General features: G+C 37.7%; 1 long non-coding RNA gene across 2 annotated transcripts in view; it reads left to right on the top strand.

Moving 5' to 3' along the window:
* LOC125914579 (uncharacterized) overlaps positions 1 to 8,037 on the top strand; it is a 31,666-nt gene extending 23,629 nt beyond the window's left edge. Inside the window, exons 3-5 of one of the 2 annotated variants that reach the window (XR_007455353.1) lie at positions 2,015 to 2,074; positions 4,183 to 4,233; positions 5,617 to 8,037. This is a non-coding gene — a long non-coding RNA (uncharacterized LOC125914579). The remainder of the gene's footprint in view (positions 1 to 2,014; positions 2,075 to 4,182; positions 4,234 to 5,616) is intronic. The other variant, XR_007455352.1, reaches the window with a different exon arrangement.
* The last annotated feature ends 5,198 nt before the right edge of the window (positions 8,038 to 13,235 follow it).

Below are 13,235 nucleotides of genomic sequence, written 5' to 3'. Positions count from 1 at the left end.
GGAGTTCTCCATGAAAATATTTTTACTCTTTTTTTATGTGTAGTCTTTTATATAAACTCCACTGATTAGAGTTAATCATTCAGAAATCTGAATAAATACATTGTCTCTTCCATGAGTTAGATCATTACATCATTATAATTTACTGATAGAAAAGTATCACTTGTTTTAATTACTGTTACTCTTATTTAATTACCCATAGATAACATCATCCATAAAAGATATTGAAGCTTTATTCATTTTTTAAATGTGCCTATGACTTCCCATATCTACAGCATTCATTTCAATGATTTTCTTAAATGTGTCCCACCCTAGGATAGCCTCAGTGCTGCTGTGACAAATTGTCTTGCCGGTAGCTACGTGGGTAATGGTCTCCATAGATTTCTCAGTTTTATGCACACTGTGTTACCTAAAGGATTCTTCACTCAATGTCATGTGTCAAGGACACCTATTATAAAAGCCATGGGATATCATTTAAGCAGCTTTATGTAGATGGAAAAGACCATCTTCCATCTTGGAAATACACCTCAGGCTTCTTTCTGTTAATTAATCTTTCCCATCGACAAGAACATTTTGAAAAAGCATCAGCAGGTTGCTGGGCAAATTCAGGAGCTACAGAGCTTCTGGCCCAGCACCCTAATGGATCCGGGTGTTGACTGCCTCAGGGTTGTTGCACTGCACCTTACCTCAGAAGTGAAATCACCATGTACAAGAGAGCCACTGCCTTGGCCTCCACAAATTGTTTCTTGGTAATTTTGCTCTGGCAATGGCTTACTCCTTGGCTTTTAAAGCGATACGAACCCCATTAAGCATCTCCCAGTTGTGTGAGACCACAGGAAATAAAGCATCTTGGTTTTCATTTTTTTTTTTTTTAATATCATGGCATGCTGAGAACTGCTTTACTAAAGTAAATCAGGGTTTTTTCATGGATTGTCAGTCCAGCATTCTGCATCAAAAGTATTGTGAAATAATATGATGTGCTTTATGTGAAATATTTAGCCCTATGCCAGGCATACAATGAACATGTAATAAGTAGCAGCTGTCTCTGTGATACTGTTATTATCTCCTCTTACAAAATCTGTTAGTGACTGATGGCTTGAGCTTCAAACCTACATCAATCAATTGAATTAACAGATGTTTATTGAGAATAGAACATGACTAGTTGCTAATTCAGTGGATAGCCAGAAAGCGTTATAGTCAGAGAGGGACAGTTCACAATGGGGTAGGTAATAGGGTAACATGCATACATGAAGCATTTAAGTCAGGATTGTAAGGGTTTAGATTTTCACAGGCAGAAGTTTGCCTTCTTTTCATCTCTTCCCAAATTATATTTATTTTGACAAGTTATAAACCTGCGAAGAAGCAACACCTGTTTTTCTTGACCTAGAATCCCCCATCGTCATAATTTGATTGCATTTGCTTTATATTCAGGCTTTTTTTTTTTTTTTTTTGCCTGAACTCTTTGCAAATAAGTTGTAGATATCCTGACACTTTACCCTTGATATTTCAGCAGGCCTCTCCAAAGAGATATTCACAATAGCATTACTTTACTCAAGGATATTTAAAAACACTGCCATAACATCATCTGCTATACAATCCATCTTTAAATTGTTCCAATTGTCCCCAAACTGGTTTTCATAGCTTTTATTTTTGATCCAGGACACAATCAATAAACAAGCATTCAGTTATTAGCAGGGTTGAATCTCCAGGCCCAGATGATTTCCACAAAAGTAGAAACTCTTGATATCATTTTCTACACATGGAGGGACGGGCGCTTCATCAATCCTTAAATTAACCATTTTGGGTAGTAAACAAATCCTCATAATTGAATTCTCACTTGATAAGACTTTCTATTAAAATCAAGCAGGATATTAAAACAATTACTCATATAGTTCACTTTTTAAAAGAAAAAAATGCTTCATGCTAATTTCCTGATAATTGGGGGGATAAGGAGGAAAAGGGGGGCACAAGTGATTGCTTTCCTTTAATTATCTGCATAATTGCTTCCATTCTCCAGGATGCTTTGTCACTGATGATGTGGACTTAGCATTACACAGGGAATACAGGTGGCTCATAGGTAAATATTGTTTTTCTACATTCTGTGGTTCATTTGGAATAGTTAGAAACATAGAGACCTATTTCTTTTCTCTGCGTGTGTTTTTGTTTGTAGCAGATAGATCACATCTCTTTGGAAATAATTAGATTAAGTTATAATGCTCCACAGCTGCTGAGTTATTAGCCAAATGCTCACCAAATGGGATCTCTCATTAGGACTCGTGAACAGGTAATCTTTTTTGATAAATGAACTTGTAATTTTCATAACCATTTACACAATACACAGATATCTTCTTTTATATTGATTTCTAATGTCTTGGCACTTAGGATGCTATATTTGATTCTCCCCTTTAAAGGATGTAAAATCATTACTGATACTTGATTAAGTTCCTTTTCAAGGTGGCACAGGATCCTCTAGGAATTAGGTACCGTGGATACTGATACTTCATGCATTAAGACTCAAATATTTTTTCCTAGTCTTAACTTCAAAGGGAAGTCACATCTTCTGATGAGTGGCTTGATATTTTTACCATTATGCAAACTCCGATGATAATTGTTATCCACATAAAAATAGTTCTCATGTTCTTATTTAACCAAAGTGGCTGAATAGGAGTTGAAATTAAGTTAACAAATGAACACAGGTGAAGGCATTCATTTTTTCCTGCATCTGAGCCGGAGTGTTTTAGGATCCAAATGGCTCCCTGATAGCAATCTAGGAACTTTAGGATGATGCGATCGTTGTCTTGATGAACTGAGAGAGTTCCAGTATCTTCTGGCATTGCAAGTAGAAAAAGCTTGCCTCGTTTACAGGAGTTAACAAATACACCTGCAGCATCTCCATGTGTTTTCTTCATTAAAAGACGTATTGAAATTAGAACCCTCCTACACTGCTGGTGAGAATGTAAAATGATGCAGATGCCTGGAAAATAGTCTGGAAGTTTCCAAAAAGGGGAAACAAAGAGTTACCACATGACCTGAAATCCCACTCCTAGGTATATACCCAACAGAAGTGAAAACATGTGTCCACAGAAAAACTTGTTTGTATCATTCAAAACAGCATTATTCAGAATAGCCAAAAATGGAAACAACACAAATGCTTATCAACGGATGAATGAAAACCTAAAATTTGGAAGAGCCATACAGAGGAATGTTACTTGGCCATAAAAATAAGTGTAGTTCTAATTCATGCTCCATCATAGATGCACCTTGAAAACATTATACAACGTGAAAGAAGCCACTTAAAAAAGAATCATATTTTATGACTCTACTTCTATTAAATGTCCAGAATAGGCAATTCTATGAAGACAGAAAGTAAATTAAAAAATTGCCCCTAGGGCTGGAAAAGTTGGGGGCATAGGGTAGGGATTTCTGACGAGTACAGGGCTTCTTATTAGAGCAGTGAAAATGTTCTGAGGTAGATTCTGAAATAGGTTACACAACTTTGTGAATATACTAAAACCATTGAAGTGTATATTTTAAATGGATCACATGAGTGGTGTGTGAATTACATCTCAAAAAATGTTTTATGTGTACAAATATATTTCTCTAATGAATTGATATGTTACATTATTTTAATATGTAGCATAATATCTTATATGTGATTGTGTATATTATATGTATGTCCTTTCTGTGGAAGGAGAAGTTGGCTTTATTGTCATAAAGCCACAAGGACAATGCAAAAATTAGTCCATAATTGTTACTACTTTTGGAAAAGTATTTTTGAAAGATCCTATTCGTCGTATTCAACCAATTAGTATCTGACAATAGACAAAAACAAAATATTATGGTTAATATATCTGTGTCTATCATAATATTAATGAGGCATAGATAAGTCATAGTGTATATGGCCTGGGGAACACTTCCTCCTCAACAACAATGAATCAGGTTGAAATCACTCTTCTTATAGGCTCTGAGTTCCAGAATATCCTTGGAACGCACTAGCCTTTGCTAATGTGACTCATTTACTAAACAAATATATTAGGAATAAAAATTACATCTACAGTAGTGCTCTATTGGAATCTCTTTTTTCTATTGCTTTAAAGACACTTTTGATGATCTGTGGCGTTCTGATCACTCTCTGAAATAGAATAATTCTGTTAAAAAAAATCCCGAGTTAATTTTTTTTTTCAGCTCAGATTTGATCCACGGCTCCAGGAAAATGAAAGGGAGAGGAAACTAATAGTGAGTTCTTTTGTGTCACTTTCCTCCTTCTTCTAGGTTTTTAGACACTAGAGGGAACATGGGGAATGGGTGATGGCAGCAACAAATACTTATTTCACTGGGTATGGAATGGCATAGTTTGTGATTATTCTTGTCTAGGTTGCTTTAAGTTGTATCTATTCTTTGGCAAGCATCCAAATGTTGGCTCTCTCATCGGACACAGGAATGATTTCAGGGAACATCACAATATTCCAAGTTGTGTCAGTTGGGACAGGCTGGCTGGTGCCGCAGTACAAACAACCCTATAAAATTAGTGGCTTAAAATGAGAAAGTGTTTTGTTTTTTGTTTTTTTTCTGCTCCTGGTATGTCTATCACACATATCTTGCACAGAAGTTAGGGCTTCTACTCCAAATCTGCTCACTGACTCTCGCCGATTGTATCTTAAAGATGATCTCCATTGCAGAAAGTCCTGGTGGGTATGGCTCCTACAATGAATGTTTTGAAATGGAAGTGAGATCTGTAACTTCTGCTCACAACTCGCGGGCCTGAATAAGGCTTATACACTCACCCTACCATGAAGAGGACAAGTGTAATCTTGTCACGTCTGGAAATATTTGGCAAACGTATAGCATGGGAGTTGTGGTTCCAACTCTGATCATTCCACCACCAGCATCTCACCATTACCAGCCTCTAGCTGTTGGAGTCCCTTTATCCAGAAGCAGGACATCTTGCATGGGGCACAGATGATGGCTTCGTGCCTGGCTATCCTCTGTGGTGTCCATTGAGAAGCTCAGGCATCCTTTGTCACATACGATGTATGGAAATATTCCATGTGTCTGAGTGACCACGTATGTCATTGTGGATGCAAGCTGTGGCAAGCTTGGTGATGCACCACCTGCCATTTACTCCCCCTCTTTCCATCTTTCCTTCCCTTTTCCCTCACTCCTATTGCCTTGAGGTTGAACCGTTAGGTAAGGCTTTAACAATTCATCTTTGCCTCTAGAGAATTGAGCTCAGACAAGTAGTTATCCTTGGGAGAAAAGCGTGAATAGTGACTTGGAAAAACCACAAGATGGAATTTCAGACAGGCTGGTAATATTCTACTTCTTGGCTTGGGAGGTTACAGTGTGTTCAATAATTGATTGAACCGTGCATTTATATTTTGTGTACTCTTCTAAATGTATTTTTTTTAAACTTGAAATCTTATGGAAAAAGAATCCTTGAAATTATATTTTATCTAAAGCTGCCACAGAGTCAAATCCTAAAATTGGAGCAGAGGAGCAATGGAAAAGGAATTAGAAGTGAACTGAGTAGACTAAGCCCTACTTCGTTGAGAACCTGAGCTCTTAAAAGCTTCCCTGTTCTTCCCTTCCTTTAGTGACACTATTTCCTCTATTTCACAGCCGAGGCACTGGAAGCCCAAAGGAGGAACATCAAATACTACATCCCACAGATTTTCATGGCAGAAGGTAAGAACAGTCTTTGGTGGGACCAAATGATCCCATTTCCTTATTCCATAATTAGCATCCTTCACGAGCCTGAAACATTTAATAATCCTAGTTAAAATCCAACTGAGCTCGTAGCATTTTGTGATTTTTGCCTGAGTCTGTTTAACAAAGTGTTACAACTTCAGGAAGGGCTATGAGTAATACCTATGAGTAATTACTGTGAGTAATACCTATATTAGAGCGTAAAAGATATAAGATCTAAAGTTGTCAATGCTATAAAAATACAAAATACCCAGTGATGCGTAAAGCAGATTGCACTGCTCTGCCACTTGCTATAATTGCCTTTCATAAGCTCTCTTTCTCATCAGTTGGAGCTGTGGTTATCGTTTCTGGATACTACTACTCTAAGTTTTTTTCTCTCTTTTTTTAAATTTATTTTTTTAAGTTTTTATTTATTTTGAGAGAGAGCGCGCAAGTGGGAAGGGGCAGAGAGAGAGAGAGAGAGAGAGAGGGAGAAGGAATCCCAAGCAGGGTCTGTGCTGTCAGCACAGAGCCTGACGCGGGGCTAGAACTCACAAACTGTGAGATCGTGACCTGATCTGAAATCAAGAGTAGGTGGGTATAACCAACTGAGCCATCCAGGCTCCCCCTCTTGTTTTTTTTATTTTTTTTAGAATAATGCAAAAGAGCTCTTTGGCATGGCTCCAAGTCTCTACATCCTTAGAATAGGCAATTCTATGAAGACAGAAAGTAGATTAATTGTTCCTTGGGGCTGGGAGGCTTGGGGGTGGGAGAAAGGGCAGTGACTGCTAATGAGTACAGAGCGTCTTTTTAAGGTGGCACCTGTCACCAGGAGGTGTCACCCAGAGGAACTGCGACATCCCACAGATGATTTTGCAGCCTCTCACTTTGTGAGGCAAGATCTTTTTGGGCCATTCCCTCCAAACCCTACCCCCTCCTCTACCTCTGTGGCCTCAGAGCTGAGGTAGACCAGAGGGGGAAGAGGGAGGCATTAAGAGCAGATGGGAGCTCTGCCATGATGCTAGATGCTAGAGCTGGGGAGAAGGGAAAACTTGAGATCTGAGCTTAAGTGGGAGAAAGATTCCTACAATGACAAACGAGATCTGCTTGTTTAGCAGCAGGCTGTTATTTGGATAGCTTTATCCACTATTCAGGTCACGACAGCCTATAAAGTATTTCTATCACGATATAGTAAGGGAACTGAGAAACAGAGATTTCATCTACTTTCCCTAGGTTGCACAATTTCGAGTGGCAGGCAGGGGGGCTCTGGAGGACAGGATGAAGTCAGTACAGGATAAGACTTTTTGTGTGTTGAGGAGTGAAGAAAGATTAGCGAGTGTTGTTGAAATGGTTGAAAAGGGGAAAAAAACCATTTAATGATCGTACCCCCGCAAATTCAGACTGATCTGGGGTGGAAATACACAAATAGGAATAAACAATACATATGTTTACAATATGAAAATATATGCATAGAACTTAAGGCTGTTTATCAAATATTAATAGCAATTGTCACTGGGAGGTGGAATTATGAGTGACTCTTAATGTTCTTCTTTGTATTTTTAAGTGATTTCCCCAAATTTCTACTATGAATAAATACACTTTTATATGTTAATTAGAAAAAACGCAGGAAAAATTATATAAATAGCCACCACTTAAATCTAGATCCAAAATGCACGATTTACCCCTTAATTGTTTCTGTTTGCGATATAAATGAGAGAATTAAATGGAAGTTACTGCACTCTTGGGAATTTTGTTTACAATTCGTAGAGTGGATAGCAAGAAAGGCAGAGAAAGAAATGAGAGCTGTCAGTATATTCTATGAGAAGAGAGCCATGTTTGTCCCGTTCACCATTGTGTCCTCCGGGAGTTAACCCGCTGACCAGTGCAAATGACCTGCCAGGAAACCGCATGGCCTTTGTATGTCTACAGCCTTGGTGGCTCAGTTGTAATGGTGAACTGCCGTGCCTAGTACACATGCTGGCACACGGTGGAAGCAGCAGGAATGCCTGGGGGACCCACTAGGTGCTCAGCCGAGATGGAGTTAACTTAGAGAAGAAATAACAATGTAGAAAAGATCTATAGTCACCAAATACACAACAGGCCCCGGGGTCTTCATAAACCCTTGAGGAGGGCACATGTTTCAGGGAGCTAAGGCCCTGCAAGAAATGCTGGGGGCAAAATGCAGTGACTTGAAAGCTATTACCATTAAACTTTATCCCATCTGTATACAACAAAATGGGGGCAAGGCAGGAAAGTGCACTGCCTTTGAAACCATCTAGTGTTTGACTCTGCATTTTGTGACTTAGTGTAGACCAACCACCAAACGAGAATGGAATATTTCAATAGGATGACCTATATCTCCTAACTAGCAAGTATCTAGGTCATTCAGATGAGCTTTCATCTGTAATCTTGGCTTTATGTAGATATGATCTCATATTTCTAATTTTATGAACTGAGTTATAACCTCAGTACCTTGGGCAAAGATCAGACGAAATGATAGGATATCCATAACTGAAAATATCTTGATATTCACTTTCTACCTACCAGCCCTTGGTCAAGAGTAATTGTAATGATCGGTTCAATTTATATATAAACTCTTGCTCCTGGAGTTCCTTTCTATTAGTCTTTTGTTACTGTTGTTTAGTAAACTGTATTTCTTTATAAATATGGAGAAAATCCAGGCCTTCACTAGTGAAATCTTTGGTGGAATTCAAATGAGTACAGTTTAATCATAACAATCATTTATATTTTAGTATTTGTGTTGAATTCTTAATATCCAGCTGCTTGCCTCATTTATATCAAGTGACTGTCAGCAGTAATATTTCTTGAGTAAATATCTCCCAATTGTACCTCCATTTGTACTAAACATCACCTTACATGTAATTTAGGGACTTTGAGGCAACGTCCGTCTGAAACAACTGTCCCATCAATTAATAGGATTCTTGGTTTTCTATACGTTGGTTTTAGTATACCTATAATGGCATTATTTAAAAAGAAATTGGCAATTGTTTAGTGCCATCTAGTGGGTAGTTTGTTGTGAACAAAAACTAAAAATCTTGTTCAACAAAGAAGTTATGTTGCATTTTATTATTTTTTATAATGCTATTAAATGTATATAATTTTAATATCAAGTTTTATAAATTAGGACATAACAGAGCCAACAAATTCTAAAATTATTACTATTGCATTAAATAACTAGTTTTTTGAATAGGTAAGAAATACATTAGAGATTGTCCAAATACTTTATAATTGCTCTCTTTTATTGAAAAATGTAATGCTCTCAAAACTAATTTAAAATTCCATAACATGTATCTCTCATTAATAAAAAAATTTAAATTCTGCTCTTCAGAAGAAGTGGTTTGATATTGATGTTAAGTGTAGGAGTGTTAATAACAAGAACATAATTTCTTACAAAATTGCTTGGTTTGGAAAGCCTATGACTTACTACAAATAAAGTATTTTAGGGAAGTAACCTAGCACATTTTAGCATAACATTCATAGCATTAATTTTATACATTGTTGCTTTCATTAGTTTTAGAAACAAAATATCAGTGTATATTCTACCATTATTAAAAATACTTTTCAAGTCATCACTATTTAGAGCTTAACATTAGAATATATGTGTGCATTGTTGGTCAGCATTATTAACTGAGTATCACTTCAACATCATCTGTTGAATAGAATGAATGTGTGGATGGAATGGAATAAATGCGGATGGAAAGGATGCCTTTTTGTCAAGGATGTCTGTGCTCGAGTGCAGCTGACAGTATGGAAGACAAGGACACCTCATGTGTATTGCCAGAGTGATCTTTTTTCCTTCCTTCACTGACTAAGCTTGGTGATAATGAGAACTGCACAGCAATGAAATGCATGGTCTTGTGAGATACAGGTCTTGCACCAGATGTCTATGAATAGCAGCTGGATGGCCGTGATGGTGATGATGTTATGATGGCGGTGACTGTATCATGACATAACAAAACTGCCACTGAATGTTCACTGTGGACCAAGAAGGGTTCTCATTGATTTGCATAAATTACATTAATCTTTTTCCACAAACATGTGAATTGGTGCTATTAGTTTTCCCATTTTGTAGAACAGAGAAAAAAGGTACATGGGGTTAAGCATCCTGTCGAAGGTCACACAGCTGGTCACACAGGAGTATTGGATGGATGAGAACCCAAGTATGTTGGCTTTTGCTCTTAATTTTGCTCTGTTGCTAACTGCAGCAATTATGAATGGGTTTCAATGTCTTTTACTCCTCTCATTTCATTATAAATGAATTTCTGGTGTGATGTGTGTGGTTCAATTAGAAGGCCCCAGCATACCTTTGAAATTCTAACATTTCTGTGTTTCTGCAAAAGAATTTTTTCTCACAGACAGAAGGAATATTATGAAATTGCATCTCTAAGAAATGAATGTAAAATTCCCCTTGTGAATAACAATCGGCGTTGTCATTAAAAATTGGCATTGACAATTGACGTTGACATTGTCATCATCAGGGTTTCCAGGATACTAAATTCCTTTCTGAATCCTGGGAACCCTTTTTGTGGAGGTCCAGGCCCCATCAGCCAAGCAGACCCTGGACAATGACCAATGACCAATGCTTGGTCAATCACATATTCTCCCTTGGGATTCTGAGTCATGGACAGATGATAGAAGGAATAAGGGACAACCTCCATTCACAATGGTGGTCATACCTGGAGACATTTGTGGGAGAAGGGGGCTTGTGCAGGCTACTCCTACCAAAAGTTGTTGTCCTTTCTGTTCCTTGGCCTCTTATATTTTACCAGCCTGGTTTGGCAGCCTGTTATGAATAGCGAGCTGCTATTATACTTCTAATGTATCCTATTTCTGCATAAGATCATCAGAGTCTGAGAACCTTGACTGACACCCCTCTTCTAACACCAATACGGTGATGCTGACAGCTACTGGTACTTGTCAACATTAGAGAGATTACTTTGGTGCTGTCTCCACTAAATCATGTTGAAGCATATGAGTATAATTGATTATGATTTTCCAGTGTAATAGAACTTTCATGAGAAATCTGCTGACCTGACAGTTCAGACTAGAGGTTTTATCATAACTATATTATAACTTTTTAATACATCTCAGAAGAAATATTGTAATTTTACTTCACTTAGAGAATGGTTATTGGGGTTTTCAATCTATTGTGGAGTATTGACACTCAATGACTATACTAGTGAAAGACAAAAAATGTCATTTTTCTCCCTGTGATATTAGAGTATGGACTTAGAAGAATTCTACAGTTGGCATTACTGCATCTTATGGATTTTAATATGAGTGTGACAGATTGTGTAACATGATGGTCCTATAGTACAGATTTGGGGCCCCAGAGACAGTGGGTTTCAGTGACTCTCTGTTCTAATTACCATGTGTGATCTTAGGCAAGCTATTTAACTTCTCTGTGCCTCTTTTCCTCTAGTTATTAAATGGCAATAATCATAGAGATTATTTTAATAATTACAACTAAGTAATTTAAGGAGTCACAATTCTCATTTTCCATCAACACCTGGCATAAAGATAAAATGAATACATATCTTAATGGCATAAACCTAATACATAGAAATAACATTTGTTTCTGTCAGGAAAGAGGCTCCCAGGGTTCCTGGGTGGCTCAGATGGTTAAGCATCTGACTTTGGCTCAGGTCAGTGATCTCATGGTTTGTGAGTTCGAGCCCTGCTTGGGGTGAGCACAAACCCTGCCTTGGGTGAGTACAGTCTCTGTTTCTCTTTCTCTCTCTTTCTCTGCCTGTTGTGGATTTCAGTCTCCTTCTCTCTGCTCCTCGATCACTTGCACCCTCTCTCTCAAAACAAAAACAAAAAACAAAAGAAAGAGGCAATGTTCACAAAGTTACCCTACATCATGTCAGTAGCTTTTGTTTATGTTAATTAAAATAAAAGAAACTAAAAGTGTATGAGCAGAAAACCAGGATTTAACATGAATACAATATTCTTAACTGAAGACCTTATTGGAACTTCACCAGTTTTTCCACTGATGTCTTTTTTTCTGCTTCAAGCTGGGTAAGAGATATTTGGAAACTCACTGTGCTATTTTTGCAACTTTTCTATAAGTCTAAAATTAGTTCTGAATCAAAAGTCATTTTTAAACACAGAATAAGAAAAAAAAGAATGAAAGTTTAGAAGAGTAGAAATAATGTTTTACTTTTCCCTTTAAAGAAACATACCTGAACAAAAGTGATGACTTGGAATAAAATTATGTAAAAGGAGATTTGTACATGTAAAATCATAGTAGAGAAGCTCTGAAGCTAGCTGCCCGTGAGCCCTGAAGGGCTGACCACGTATTTGACAATACAGCAATAGCAGAACGGTAACAGAGAGATCTAGATCCTGTTAGTTGAAGACGAAATTTTAAGCCATCCTCATCCAGACCCCATCACATGTAGTCTAAATTCTTTTTATTGTATTCAGTTGTCTTTTATCTCTAGCTCTGATCCTTCTTGTAACACACTTTTTGATTGATCTTAGAGGAGATAGCTTTCTTAGTTTCAATCCCCCTGCTCTAAAATTGCATTTCTCATTCTGTGACCCATGGACAAATCACCTAAAAGGCATGTTAATAATGTTAATTCTTGGTTGAAACCTTAGGCTTAGTCAGAATCTCTGGACATTCGTCTCAGCAATCTGCTTCTCTGAAAATGCCCTAGGTCTAATTTGCAAGACTTCCAGGATGCAGTTTGAATATCTACACTTGACATCTAGGACCCTCTTACCTTCTGCTCTGTATCCTACCACCGAAATGGCCTTAGTGTTTATGGTTATCAATCTGGCTAAGAAGCTGGTCCTGGAATTTTTTTTCCTGTAGATTACAATATACCTTCTCATGCTCAGTGAAGTTATTTTGTTTAAACCACAAATAAGAACTTTCTCACTAATTTCCTTCAGATTTTGACTGCAGAAACAGGAAAAAGTCCAGGAAGGCCAGGAGTGATGTGATTAAATTCCCCAGCAGCCAGGTGCTAAAAGGACTTAGGATAAAATGTTATCATTTTGTTTTATTTTATTTCATGCAAATGAGATAAAAAAATGCTATTCTTATGAGTCTGTATTTGCAAAATGATGCCCATGACATGTATGCTGTATGCCATAATATAGAAGGTAATAAGCTTTTAAGTTGAAAATAATAGTATTTGCACTGAGGTCAACTTTGATACCAACATCAGACAGAGAAGCAGCTGGCCCCTCAATTCATAGTTGTCCTACGAGGGCAGGTTGAGGGGACAAACAGAAGTACGGGTGGGAAATCTGTGCGCTAAGAAAAAAAGCACAGTAGTAGCATGGGAATCCAAAGCCACATAAGAGATTTAACAAATGGAAGAAGAGAATGAGGCAGGCATTAAGGCAAGTGGGAGGTGGTCACCAACACCTGTCTGTCTTAAATCAGCAAGATGAAGGGCCTCAGGAATGGGAGGGCAGGCAATTAGAGTTTTACCTATTTTTCAACTTGGACCCTTTTAAGGGTCTGTCTTTAGCAAGTCTAACTGAGACATCCATAGGAAGTGACCAGGGGCAGA

The sequence above is a fragment of the Panthera uncia genome, assembly GCF_023721935.1.
Source record: "Panthera uncia isolate 11264 chromosome D3 unlocalized genomic scaffold, Puncia_PCG_1.0 HiC_scaffold_8, whole genome shotgun sequence".
Taxonomy (NCBI): domain Eukaryota; kingdom Metazoa; phylum Chordata; class Mammalia; order Carnivora; family Felidae; genus Panthera; species Panthera uncia.
The sequence above is the reverse complement of the archived record's forward strand: the minus strand, read 5'-3'. Positions and strand labels throughout refer to the sequence as shown.